We start from the raw sequence: 14,557 nt of genomic DNA on the forward strand, positions 1-14,557 counted from the left end.
AGCACATGGCAGGGACGTCATGCGTTGCTCACAAGCAGTGCACAGCTGCCGGAGAACTTACCAGGACTGTTCATTGGAGATTGGGGTGACTATTCATTGCTCTTCAGTAGTGCGCAGTGTCAGCCACCGGCTTCCTGCTGCTGCTGGTGGTCACGTGTGCCGCTACTTAAGAGAAATAAATACTCATTGGACTCATCATTCATTCATCAGGAGACTATTTCATACTGAACTATATTCAAGCGGGACTAGACGAAGAAAACCCTAAAATCATGTATCATGCTAACCGAAACAGTCAGAAAACTAGCCACATATTGGCCGACTGTAGACTTCAAACTATATACTTTGCAAGTTTATAAGTCACTCCAGTGTCAGGAATAGATAGTATGTGAAAATACCGTATATACCGCTCAGGGAACACTTACCTTTCAGAGATAATTTCCATATTCATACTAAATAATGGCACAGATCTCCCAGACATTATGATTGCACATATCCCTAGTCTGTATAACGATATTGCACTCATTCCCTGACAGACCGCAGCATGGCCATTAGATAGAAGCTGCTAATGATCTTTGGAGCAGGTAAGTTTTCCCTGAGTGGTCCATATTGGGCCGTCTGAAGACTGAGTTTAGTCTAGGACAATTTGTCTGCACTACTAATTAACAGCAGTTACATTACCAAACTAGGGCAGTCCCTATAGGAGAAAACCCAAGAATTATACTGTATTATCACATACTATCTATTCCTGACACTGGAGGGGCTTATAAACTTACCAAGTATATAGTTTTAGGTCTGGGATCTGCCAATATGTGGCTAGTTTTCTGACTGTTTCGGATAACATTACATGATTTTAGTTTTCTTGTCTAGTCTCGCTTGAATATAGGTCAATATTAAATAGTCTCCAGATGAGTCGCCTTTGGTGAGGACGATGAAACCCATAGAAATGAGAGGCTTGGAGAGTGAGTGTGTATACGTCAACTCACCCTATGTATTCAACTGTGGGGTATATGCTTTTTCTATTAGTCACCTACTGACTAACCTTCAGGGGGTGAATTATGGATATAGCTTTACATTTGGAATGAATAAAGTTTAGTTTTATCCTTTTGTCAGCAAACATGAGGAATGACAAGAGACAACCCATTTAAGAAGATTCAATTTTGGTTAAAACTATTCCAACATTATGAACATAAAAAAGGCTTCTACACTATGTGATGTCCCTGATGTTTATTAACAGCTGATTTCCAAGTAGAATATTTCCCACATTAAGAAAATGAAAATGGCTTCTCCTCTGTGTGACTGCTCTGATGTCTAACAAGAATCCCTTTCCGGTTAAAACATATCTCACATTCTGAACAGGAAAAAGGCTTCTGCCCTGTGTGCGTTCTTTGATGGCGATCAAGATCTATTTTCCATTTAAAACATTTCCACATTCTGAACATGAATATGGCTTCTCTGCTGTGTGAATTCTCTCATGTGTAACAAGACTTGAATTCTGAGAAAAACATTTCCCACATTCTGAACATCAAACAGGCTTCTATCCTGTGTGAGTTCTTTGGTGCCTAACAAGATTCCCTTTCTGGTTAAAACATTTCCCACAATCTGAACATGAAAAAGGCTTCTCTCCTGTGTGAGTTCTTTGGTGCTTAATAAGATTGACTTTCAGTCTAAAATATTTTCCACATTCTGAACATGAAAAAGGCTTCTCTCCTGTGTGAGTTCTTTGGTGCTTAACAAGATTGACTTTCAGTCTAAAATATTTTCCACATTCTGAACAGGAAAAAGGCTTCTCCCCTGTGTGAGTTCTCTGATGAGTAACAAGCAGTGATTTATGTGCAAAACATTTCCCACATTCTGAACATGAAAAAGGCTTCTCCCCTGTGTGAGTTCTCTGGTGATCAATCAAATGTGATTTCTGGATAAAACATTTCCAACAATCTGAACAGGAAAAAGGCTTCTCCCCCGTGTGAGTTCTATGGTGATCAACCAAATATGATTTCCGGTTAAAACATTTCCCACATTCTGAACAGGAAAAAGGCTTCTCCCCTGTGTGAGTTCTCTGGTGACTAATAAGATGACATTTCTGGTTGAAAGTTTTCCCACAATCTGAACACGAAAAAGGTTTCTCCCCTGTATGAGTCCTTTGGTGATTAACCAATTGTGAATTCCGGTTAAAACATTTCCCACATTCTGAACAGGAAAAAGGCTTATCTCCTGTGTGGAGTCTCTGGTGCTTAACACAATATGATTTATTGTTAAAACATTTCCCACATTCTGAACAGGAAAAAGGCTTCTCCCTCGTGTGAGTTCTATGGTGATTAACCAAATCTGATTTCTGGTTAAAACATTTCCCACATTCTGAACAGGTAAAAGGCTTCTCCCCCGTGTGAATGCTCTGATGTCTGACAAGAATCGCTTTCTTGCTAAAACATTTCCCACATTCTGAACAAGAAAATGACTTCTCTGCTTTAGGAGCAGTTTGTTTTTGATTGCCTCTTTTGTGACTTTGATTTTCCTTACTAGTCGGTAATGAATCAGAAGATGGGACCTGTTTCATAGGATCAGATGACAGATCTTTGCTGTGAATGGATGATGATATATCTGGAGTAATGGAAATCACTTCAGTTCTATCTTGTAGGATCTCAATATTATCAGATTTAAAAATTGAAGATGTCAGCTGTCCCTCTGATCTCCTGGTACAGTCATCTGCTAAGATAAAAAAAAAAAAATTTAATAAAATATCCTTGAGTTTTATATTTTTGAACATTTCTACTTAAACTGTCCATAAAAATGGCAAGCTATGTAAAAAACTTTAATTATTTACCAAGACAATGACAGATTACAGTCTAATAGAAAACCTTGTTGGATGAGCCAGTAGTGTGCGGTGTTCAGCTGTTTGTTCATTCTGCCTCCCAAATATTGAATATAAAGAAACCAATCAATGTTATGTAGGTGAAAATAATACCAATTCTCATCTCACAAAAAACAAGTCCCCACTCAGGTCCATCATCTGTCAATGGAAAAACAGATAAGGCAGGATAGGGTTAGTGTTGGGGCTATAGTTAGGGTTACTGTTAGGCTAAAGTTAGGGTTAGGCTAAAGAATTAGGCTTTTCTCAATTGTCTCCCAAATAATTTGGTCATGTCAGAGTTTTCTATTTCCAGAAAAAAAATAAAAAAAATAAAATGGCCGGTCAGTATTATGGTGCAGAGGAGGCTTATACACTTTTATGTTCTGTCAGTGAAGAAAGTGCAGTGTCAGATGGCGATGTGGATTTCGAGGGCTTTAGTAGCAGCGACAGTGATAGCTCAGAAATGAGCAGTGATTCTGGTCCATCCTCACACACAAGGACCAGTACAACAAGAAGGACAAATAGCGCTTCTGGAGAAATGTCTCCAACTCCGGGAACAATGCCCAGTACTAGCGCTGTCCCTAGTGCTCGTGAATTGGCGCACACCAATGTCTAAGGGGCTTTGCCTCTTGATGTAGCATTTCCCAGATGGGAGGCTTCAGATTCGGCTACTCCATTCATCTCTAATTTTAATGCCATTCCTGGTATAAATGTGGAGGTGGAAAATTTTGCACCAATTATTTTTTTAATTTGTTCCTGACAGATAGCTTGCTAGAGCATATTGTCCTACAAAGTTATATGCGTCCCAATTCATCAGCCAGAATCCACGATCCTATTATGCTAGGTCAAATTTATGGACACCAACTAATATCCTAGAAATGAAAACATTTTTAGGACTTACATTCGCTATGGGGCTTGCTAAAAAACGAGCATTCAGTCCCATTGGTCCAACCGCCCTGTTCAAGCCACCCTTATGCTTTCTGCCGTTCTTCCTAGGACCCGTTATGAAAGCTTTTCGCATTTATGAGGGGAAAGATAGCCAACTAAACCCACCAGGATGCCCTACTTATCTGGGGACATCAGGAAAAATCGTTTGGGAGCTGATAACTCCATTTTTACAAAAATGCTCCAATCTGTATGTTGACAACTACTACACCAGCATACCTCCTTTTAAAAGTCTGGTTGAACATAACATAGGGGCTTGTGGGACCATTCACAAAAACCGTCAGAGGTTTCCACAATCATTGGTCAGCAAAAACTTCCGAAAAGGGCATTCAGGGGCTTTACGCAATGGAGAGCTGCTTGTCCTAAAGTACAAGGATAAAAATGATATTTTTATCCTGAGCTTGATCCACACAGATGCCACAAGGGCCACTGCAGACCAACAGGGATCCACTACTCCAAAACCTGTGTCTGTCAGTGACTACAACAAATATATGGGGGTGTGGACCTTGCAGATCAGGTTCTACAGCCATACCAGGTATCAAGAAAATCATATATCTGGTATAAAAAGTTAGTCATGTATTTGTTTCAGGTGGCCACATAAAATTCTTTTGTGTTAAACAAAAAAGCCGGAAATGCAGATACTTTCCTTGATTATCAGGAAAAGGTCACTGAAAATCTTGTTTTTGAAAATTTTGTCCCCGCCAATCCTTTAGAATGTGAAGATGTGAGAAGACTCACTGAGCGACATTTTATTGCACTCATCCCAGTAACTGAACCAAGAAAGATCCCCAGAGAAGATGTCATGTATGCTCCTAGAGAGGAATGATGCATGATCCCCGCTATTATTACCCACAATGCCCATCACTGCCAGCCTTATGCCTCCATGACTGCTTTACAATCTTCCACACAGAACCACGCTTTTGAACTGTTTTGACATTCAAGCATTTGGTTTATTTAGTGACAGACACATTTGAGTAGAGCTGACTTAACAATTTCCGGGGGTAGGTGGGGGGAGGTCTCCAGAGACACATGCTGGGCACAATATATTGGGCACTACAATGATATTTTTGCAATTTTTGCTCTTAAACTTCTACTACGAGTTTCTGGAAATCATCCTTGTAGTGAAAATGGTCTCTATATCCCTAGATGAATTCCCAGAGGGGTGTCATTTCCAAAATGGCGTCACTTCAGGGAGGATTCTGTTGTTCTGGCACTTAGCGGCACTCCAAAGTGCCATAACGGCAGAATCCCCCCTGAAGTGACCCCATTTTGGAAATGACACCCCTCTTGGAATTGGAAATGACCCCCTTCTGTGAATTCATCTATGGGTGTAGTGACCATTTACCTACCTACCTATTTTCCAATGTAAAATCTGGGGTTAAAACAACATTTTAGTGGTAAAAATGTAATTATTTTTTCTTCACTGCCCAATGGTATAATTTTCTATGGAACAGCGGTGGTGTCAGTATGCTCACTGCACCACTAGAAGAATTCATTCAGGGAAGTATTTGGTAAAATGCGGTCACTTTTGGGGGTTTATGCTTATCTGGCACCTCAGGGGCTCTGACAATGTGACATGTCACCCACAAACAATTCCAGCAAAATCTGCTCTCCAATATGGTGCTCCTTCCCTTCCAAGCTCTGCCATGCGCCCAAACAGTGGTTTACCCCCACATATGGGGTGTCAGAATACTCAGGACAAATTGCACAACAACTTTTGCGGTCCAAATTCTCCTGTTACCCTTTGGATAAAAAATGGAGGGCGAAAAGATCTTTTTTTTTTTAAAAAAAATATGATTTTTTATTTTCACGTTTCTACGTAATTAACTTCTGTGACGCACTTGGGGGTTCAAAGAGCCCACCACACATTTAGATAAGCTCCTTGGGGGTCTAGTTTCTAAAATGGGGTCACGTGTTGGGGGTTTTCACTGTTTAGACACGTCAGGGGCTCTGACAATTTGACATGTCACCTACAAACAATTTCAGCAAAATCTGCTCTCCAATATGGCGCTTCTTCCCTTCCAAGCATTGCCATGCGCCCAAACAGTAGTATTCTCCCACATAAGGGGTATCGGCAAGCTCAGGAGAAATTGCACAACAAATTGTATGGAGCAATTTCTCCTGTTACCCTTATGAAAATGCAAAATATGGGGAAAAAAATTAATTATTTGTGAAAAATGTCAGTTTTTTATTTCGACGACTCTAAGTTATAAACTTCTGTGAAGCACCTGTGGGTTCAAGGTGCTCAATACACATCTGGATAAGTTCCCTAAAGAGGTCTAGTCTCCAAAATGGTGTCACTTATTGGGGGCTTCCACTGTTTAGGCAGATCAGGGGCTCTCCAAACGCGACATGGCAACCGCTAATTATTACAACATATTTTACATTAAAAAAATCAAATGGCGCGCCTTCACTTCCGAGCCCTGCCGTGCACCCAAACAGTAGATTTACCCGACATATGGGGTATCGCCATGCTCAGGAGAATTTGCAAAACAAAATGTATCGTCCATTTTCTCCTATTACCCTTATGAAAGTAAAAAAAAATTAGGTCTAAAGGAAAAATTTTTGTGATGGTGGGATCTGACACTGATGTTCCTTGAGCTTGAAGTTCACCTTTAATCCGTTTAGAAGTTTTTCGGGGCTCTTTTGTTACCATTCATATAATCCATCTCTTTGATTTGCCATGAATTTTCCTCCTGCGGCCACGTCCAGGGAGGTTGGCTACAGTCCCATGGAGCTTACATTTCTGAATAATATGTGCAGCTGTACTCACAGGAACATTGAGCTGCTTGGAGATGGTCTTATAACTTTTACCTGGAACATGTTTGTCTATAATTTTCTTTCTAATCTCCTGAGACAACTCTTTCCTTCGCTTCCTCTGGTCCATGTTGAGTGTGATACACACCATGTCACCACACAGCACAGTGAGTATCTGTAGCCTCTATACAGGCCCTCACTGACTCCAGGATTGTAGACACCTGTGATGATAATTAGTGGACACACCGAGATGTAACATGTCCCTTCTGTTACATTATTTTCAGGGGTTCCATCATTTCTGTCCAGGCCGATTTCATGTGTTTTATTTTTTTTTTAAATTCTGTGGAAGCATGGCTGAAAAGCAATGTCTGACTTTCATTTGTTCATTTTCATAGATTTTTTATTTATTATTACTTTTGTCAGATTCAAGTTATTTCTGTGACCATTGTGGGTTTTTCTGTCATTAAACGAGGGGTAACAACAATTTTGACTACGTGTGTATAGATTATAACCATCAGTGAATTAATTAATAACATGGAATCACTTTATGGGGAATTCGACTATTCTGGTTTTCTGTCATTTAGTTATATTAGGGCTTCAGCATATGGTGTGTCCAATCTCATCTGGGATCTGTTCCTGCTGTCCAGCTGGAGTAATCTGCTCCCTACTTCAGCCAATTGGAAAGTACCACACCCTACTAAAGTGCAAAGCACATGGCCGGAATCTGCCAGATACAGCGCTGTTCTCTTCTGGTTCAGTCCTCTGTGCTCAGCTTGCGGCTTGTGTATTTGTTTCCTGCTGTGACCGTGGCCCGTTTACTGACTACTCTTGTGTTTTCTGATTCTGTATTCTGTCCTTCTGGTTCTGACCCAGCTACCTGACTATTCTTCTCGCCATCTAACACCACAGAATAGCAGGTAACACCATGGTCCAAGCCTAGGGGTCCCAGTGTAAGTCCAGATCCATGTGAGGGTGTTAAAGGGCGATGAGGAAGGCAATCCTTGGGATATGGAAAGCAGAGAAGATAGTGCCAAGCATCAAAATGTCACCGGTGATGGCGGCGCCTGCGCAGTAGCATCTATAAGTAAGAGATAGAGGCTAATGGACAGGCGCCGATGGTGACATTTTGCTGGATGTAATTTTTTTCTAAGCCTCACAATAGACACAATATTATAGGCATTATCACCAATAATATCAATGCTATTATTTGCATTATGTAATAATGGGGGGCAGATCAGTGAGGGGTCAGCAACCTGTCATAAGCCAATACAGATGAATATGTGATCAGAGCACCACATAAAGCCCCGTCCACAGCCCCGTCATTTGGCTTTATAGTTTAGAAGGCTCTGGCCGTTACCTGTCTAATTTCTGTCTCTTTGTCTTGAGAATAAACTTTAGGATTTCTATGCAGCCACTGCTCCAGTCTCGATGAGCGGCAGCAGCGACGGGTGTTGATGCAAGAGACTCGTGCAAGTTTTCTTGATCCCGGCCTAACTTTGCGTTACTGAGTGTGACCCTTTAAGCGCACACTTGGCCTATATTGGGTCAGGTACAAGCAATCATATAGATCTCGCTTTAAGGGATCACCCTCACACTAATCCCAGGGGGTAGGTGGATCCTCCAGGTTGTAAGTTCTATAGAAAAGGGCTTTCAATGCCCAAAGAAATTTGAACAGTTTTGGGTGGAGGAGAATGTTGTGGTCTAGAGGCAAAATGGTGATCATGGTAATATGGCCGGACTACACCACCGATAAAGCAGCCACAGCCGGTGACTGAGAGGAATCTGTGACTTCTCTGCATTCAGTGGTTACTACTCACCTGGGTAGTCATATGTGGGAATCTCCTCTTTACACCACTCATCACCCCTCACATATGTCTCTGTAGTATTAATATGAGTCAGATCTTCACCCTGAAACAAATATTGTAAAAGTCACAGACAGATGGAGAAGTCCCATCTATGATCAGCTCTAATCCTGCCACCTCCACCGTTCTCATTACACAAGTATAAAACATATAATACTGGTGGATAAAACAAGACTGAGCACAAGACCTTCACAGCCGTCTACACATCATAGGGGAGATCTCCTGACACCTTCTCTCCATCTACCTGATGATCCTGAGGAGCACTGGGATCTTCTTGGTTACAGTCCTGTGGAAGAAGAGGACGGGGACATCTCTCTGGTGTTGTCCTCTTACTGGATAGATCTGGAGGAAACACATACAGGGACTGAATTCATTCTCTACATACAGATAATTATAGGCCGTGTGTATTTAGTCCTGTCTATTACCTGGTGATGTGAGGGGCTGGGGAACCTCCATTATGACGTTCTTGTACAGATCTCTGTGTCCTTCTAAATACTCCCACTCCTCCATGGAGAAATAGACAGCGACATCCTGACACCTTATAGGAACCTGACACATACAATGATACCGTCATCCCCCGATCCCTTCATAGTGTTACTGTATAATGTCCCAGCATTCCCAGCAGTGTCACCTCTCCAGTCAGCAGCTCAATCATCTTGTAGGTGAGTTCTAGGATCTTCTGGTCATTGATGTCCTCATGTATCAGGGGGTGAGGTGGAGGCCCCGTGATTGGGCTCAGGGGTCTTCCCCATCCCTCAGACACAGGGTCCTGACAGCGATCACTAGAGGTCTTCTTCACCACTGTGTAATCCTGGTTATGGAGAGACACATTAATAAATCTCACTCCAGACATTTCCAGAGTCCTCACCTCTCCAGTTCTGTCCATCTGTTATTCCCATAGATAAGAATGATGTAATGTGACGTCCTCAGAATCTCTCACCTCTCCAGTGAGACGGAAGAGGATCTCTAGGATGAGGTGTAACATCCTCTCCGCCATCTTGTCTCTGTCCATATCCATCCTTGATGGGGAAATCAGGAAAATTCTCTTCTGTAGAAGATCTTCACTGAGAGGATCCGATATTGTAGAGACCTGAATGAGAAGAAGATGATCCGATGTAACATCATAAGAATCCTGTGTAATAATACACTTACTGGAGATAATAAGGGAAACATATGAGGAGATTTATTATCTTACAGGGTTTAGTTTTCTTCCCTGACATCTACTAATAAAACCTATATATTTAGGCCACAGACAACAAGCAGTTTCCTCCTCGGAGTCGGCAGCTGAACACGTTCCTCATAGACTCATCTTCCATAACGCTAATTCTCGTCTCATTACCGACACTGGAATCGGCATTAGCAATACTGCAGGAGATATTCATTACACGCGACATGAGAAATAACTCCTTCATGATGAGGACGACATCTTCACCTTCTACTGCGGCTCTAGAGACAGATTTGGCCAGAGTCGGTCACTGCCTCCATCCCCACCGGCCGTCTATATGAAGGTTTCCCGTCTTCCCCGCACTGGAATCTTCTATCACGTTAGATCTCAGCTCTGAGTCACACACAGAAGTTTGAGGCTTTTAGAAAAGATTTTTAGTTTCCACAAACACAACGGACAGAAATGATCTGATCCCAAAGTCTCCATGTACAGTGATTTATGGGGATTATTTCTGGCCTTAGGCTTTCCTATATTACAAGAAAAACTCCAGAAAAAGCTGATATTAAAATGTTTCTAAAGAAAATTGGCTCCAACAATTCTTATAAGAAGAAAAAAACATAGAAAAAGCTGAAGGCACATTTTATTATTTTTTAACAACAAATGTTTAACCCTTTTGTGTCCCAGAACATAGATGTACACGGCAGGGACGGCACAGATGAGGCTTCAACAAAAAACCACTTGCTGCTGTGTAAAGCAAACATGACATCTAAGGCCTGTTTCACACTTCAGTTTTCGGGGTCAGTCAAGGTCCGCTGATTCGACGGAATGACGGATCCGTTGTAATTATTGAAAAAACGGATGCAAACGGATACAACTGTTCAGTTTTTTCGACTGATCCGTCTATCGATTCCGTCGAAAAAACTGATCCATTTAAAGGGATCCTGTCAGACCCCCCCCCAGGCGTTTTTAAGTAAAAGAGCCACCTTGTCCAGCAATAATGCTGCATTCTGTCAAGGTGACTCTTTTATTTAGCGTCCCTTCCACCGTCGAAATAATAGTTTTAAGATTGATCAGACATACCTGAAGTTTGACAGGGGGGCAGGTCTTTCACCCGGACACAGACGCCTCACATATGTCAGTCATGTCCTGCTTTTCAATTTGGCGCCGCCTCCTCAGCGTTCATTTCTTTTTCTCGCTCCTGCGCTGTAATATTCTGACGTCATCACAGGTCCTGCTGCACCACTGCTCTGCTGAGCTCCACCCCTCCTGGTCACATGGTGCTGATGACATCACAGGTCCTGCTGCACCACTGCTCTGCTGAGCTCCGCCCCTCCTGGTCACATGGTGCTGATGACATCACAGGTCCTGCTGCACCACTGCTCTGCTGAGCTCCACCCCTCCTGGTCACAAGGTGCTGATGACATCACAGGTCCTGCTGCACCACTGCTCTGCTGAGCTCCGCCCCTCCTGGTCACATGGTGCTGATGACATCACAGGTCCTGCTGCACCACTGCTCTGCTGAGCTCCGCCCCTCCTGGTCACATGGTGTCACATCATGTGATGTCATAGGACGGGCAGCGCTAACTGCACATGCCCAAGAAAAAATATTACAGCACAGGAGCGAAAAAGAAATGAACGCTGTGGAGGCAGCGCCAAAATCAAAAGCAGGACATGACTGACGTATGTCAGTCATCTGTGTCCGGGGGAAAGACCTAACCCCCTGTCAAACTTCAGATATGTCTGACCAATGTTAAACACGATTATTTCGGCAGTCGAAGGGACGCTAAACAAAAGAGCCACCTTGACAGAATGCAGCATTAGATCTGGACATGGTGGCTCTTTTACTTAAAACCGACAACGGATCCGTTTTTGAATGGACAGGGACTGATCCGCCACCCATAGGTGTCCATTCTACCAGCCGACGGATGGGGACGGATCCGTTATCGTCCGCCTTTTTGACACAGACAAAAAAAAGTTACTATGGATGTTTTTTTTTCCTGACGGACCCCCAATTTATGACGGATCCGCCGCATGACGGACACAACGGAAGGCCATCCGTCACAATCTGCTGCCAATACAAGTCTATGGGAGAAAAAACGGATCCGCCAGGCAAATCTGTCAGATCCGTTTTTTTCCCCAAATGGTGAATTGTGACTGATGCCTGAAAACGGAAGTGTGAAACAGGCCTAAGAAGGTGTAAGTGAATTAGAGTCAGTAATGAGCGGTCATAGAGGAGCGCTTAGGAAGCAACCCAGGTGCAGATTAGAATGTCAGGTCTCCACTGCAGCTCCAGCCGAAAACCTCCAATGGAGGATAGGAGCAATGAGAAAATGGAAAACAGTCTTAGGAGCGCAGGAAAGAGACTCAGACGAGAGATGGGGTTAAACCACTACGCGTTTCGACGGAAAATCAGTCTTCATCAGGTAGATTTTTATTAATGACATAGGGGATGGAGTATATAAATGGGAAGCAGCCAATCACAATAGTCACAACAGTCACATGTTATAATGATAGTCACGTTACAAAAAAAATGACATCATATAATACAATCAAAAAGAAAATAAAAACAACCCATATAAAACATAAGATAAAACAGCATGAGCTAACCATGTTTTAAGTGTATAAAATATGCAAAAAGGAGCAAAAAATAAAAATAGATAATAAATAGATAAACATTAATAACAGGTTAGTAGACCAATAAAAAGACCAATAAAAAGCGACAACCCATATTAATAATAAAAGCATGTAAACAATAGCACATAAATAAAACGCACTGATGATTAAAAAGGCAAATAAAGTTATCTGGCCACCTTACCAATAGTTAAATTCAGACCTTCAGGGGCAAGTGTGCCAAGCTTGTATATCCAAAAGCTTTCTCTATTGATTAAACTGTTGAAGCGATCAGCCACGGTATCAGGTATGTGCAGCGTCGGACTGGAACACCTTGGGCCCACCAGAGAAAATCATTCTTGGGGCCCACTATGTAGCTGCATGGAGTTAAATACCAGACCACCAATTGTGCGGTAAAACACACTAATATCCGGGTATAATATAAGGTTGTGCATGTCTTAATTATGTAGCAGGAGTTGGGGTAGCCCCTTCATAGAATATAAAGCAGCCCCCTCATAGAATATATTGTAGACCCCTCATAGAATATAATGCAGCCATCTCATAGAATATAATGCAGCCATCTCATAGAATATAATACTGCCCCCCTCATAGGGTATAATGCACCCCCTCATAGGGTATAATGCACCCCCTCATAGGGTATAATACTGCCCCCCTCATAGGGTATAATACTGCCCCCCTCATAGGGTATAATACTGCCCCCCTCATAGGGTATAATGCACCCCCTCATAGGGTATAATGCACCCCCTCATAGGGTATAATGCACCCCCTCATAGGGTATAATACTGCCCCCCTCATAGGGTATAATACTGCCCCCCTCATAGGGTATAATGCACCCCCTCATAGGGTATAATGCACCCCCTCATAGGGTATAATACTGCCCCCCTCATAGGGTATAATGCTGCCCCCCTCATAGGGAATAATGCACCCCCTCATAGGGTATAATGCACCCCCTCATAGGGTATAATGCACCCCCTCATAGGGTATAATACTGCCCCCCTCATAGGGTATAATACTGCCCCCCTCATAGGGTATAATGCACCCCCTCATAGGGTATAATGCACCCCCTCATAGGGTATAATACTGCCCTCCTCATAGGGTATAATGCTGCCCCCCTCATAGGGAATAATGCACCCCCTCATAGGGTATAATGCACCCCCTCATAGGGTATAATGCACCCCCTCATAGGGTATAATACTGCCCCCCTCATAGGGTATAATACTGCCCCCCTCATAGGGTATAATACTGCCCCCCTCATAGGGAATAATGCACCCCCTCATAGGGTATAATGCTGCCCCCTCATAGGGTATAATACTGCCCCCCTCATAGGGTATAATACTGCCCCCCTCATAGGGTATAATACTGCCCCCTCATAGGGTATAATAGTGCCCTCCTCATAGGGTATAATACTGCCCCCCTCATAGGGTATAATACTGCCTCCTCATAGGGTATAATGCTGCCCCCCTCATAGGGTATAATGCTGCCCTCCTCATAGGGAATAATGCTGCCCCCCTCATAGGGTATAATGCTGCCTCCTCATAGGGTATAATGCTGCCCCCTCATAGGGTATAATACTGCCTCCCTCATAGGGAATAATGCACCCCCTCATAGGGTATAATGCTAAATAGATATATAGAGTTAGATAGATATAGATAGAAAGATAGATGTAGAAATAGATAGATATAGAGATAGATAGTAGATAATGGATAGAAAGTAGATAATGGATAGATATAGATAGAAAGATTCATAGAGATAGATATAAAGATAGATATAGAATGAAATATAGATAGATAGATCGATAGGTAGATAGATATAGAGATAGATAGAAAATAGATAATGGATAGATAGATAGATAGCTATAGATAGAAAGATATAGAGATATATAGATAGAGATAGATAATAGATAGAGATAGATAATAGACAGAGATATACAGATATAATAATAATAATAATATAGACATATATAGATAGATATAGAGATAAATATATATAGATAGATGGCTATAAATAAAAATAGATATAGAGATATATATAGAGATAGATAGATATAGAGATAATAGATATATAGATAGATAGATATAGAGACAGATAGATATAGAAAGATAGATATAGAGATATATATAGAGATAATAGCTAGATATAGAGATATGTATAGAGATAGATAGATATAGAGTTAGAAAGATAGATATAGAGAGATATAGAGATAGATAGAGATAGCTAGATAGATAGATGGATAGATAGATATAGATAATAGAGATAATAGATAGATATAATAGATAGATATAGAGATAGATATAGAGATAGATGGATAGATCAATAGATAGATAGATAAAGAGAGAGATAGATAGATAA

At 41.8% G+C, this 14,557-nt stretch overlaps 1 pseudogene; it reads right to left on the reverse strand.

Annotated features, from left to right (window-relative positions):
- LOC141063313 (uncharacterized) overlaps positions 1-14,557 on the reverse strand; it is a 155,985-nt pseudogene that overhangs the window by 118,034 nt on the left and 23,394 nt on the right.

Source organism: Dendrobates tinctorius, unplaced genomic scaffold (assembly GCF_039654945.1).
Source record: "Dendrobates tinctorius isolate UK_male_01 unplaced genomic scaffold, ASM3965494v1 ptg000249l, whole genome shotgun sequence".
Classification (NCBI taxonomy): Eukaryota; Metazoa; Chordata; class Amphibia; order Anura; family Dendrobatidae; genus Dendrobates; species Dendrobates tinctorius.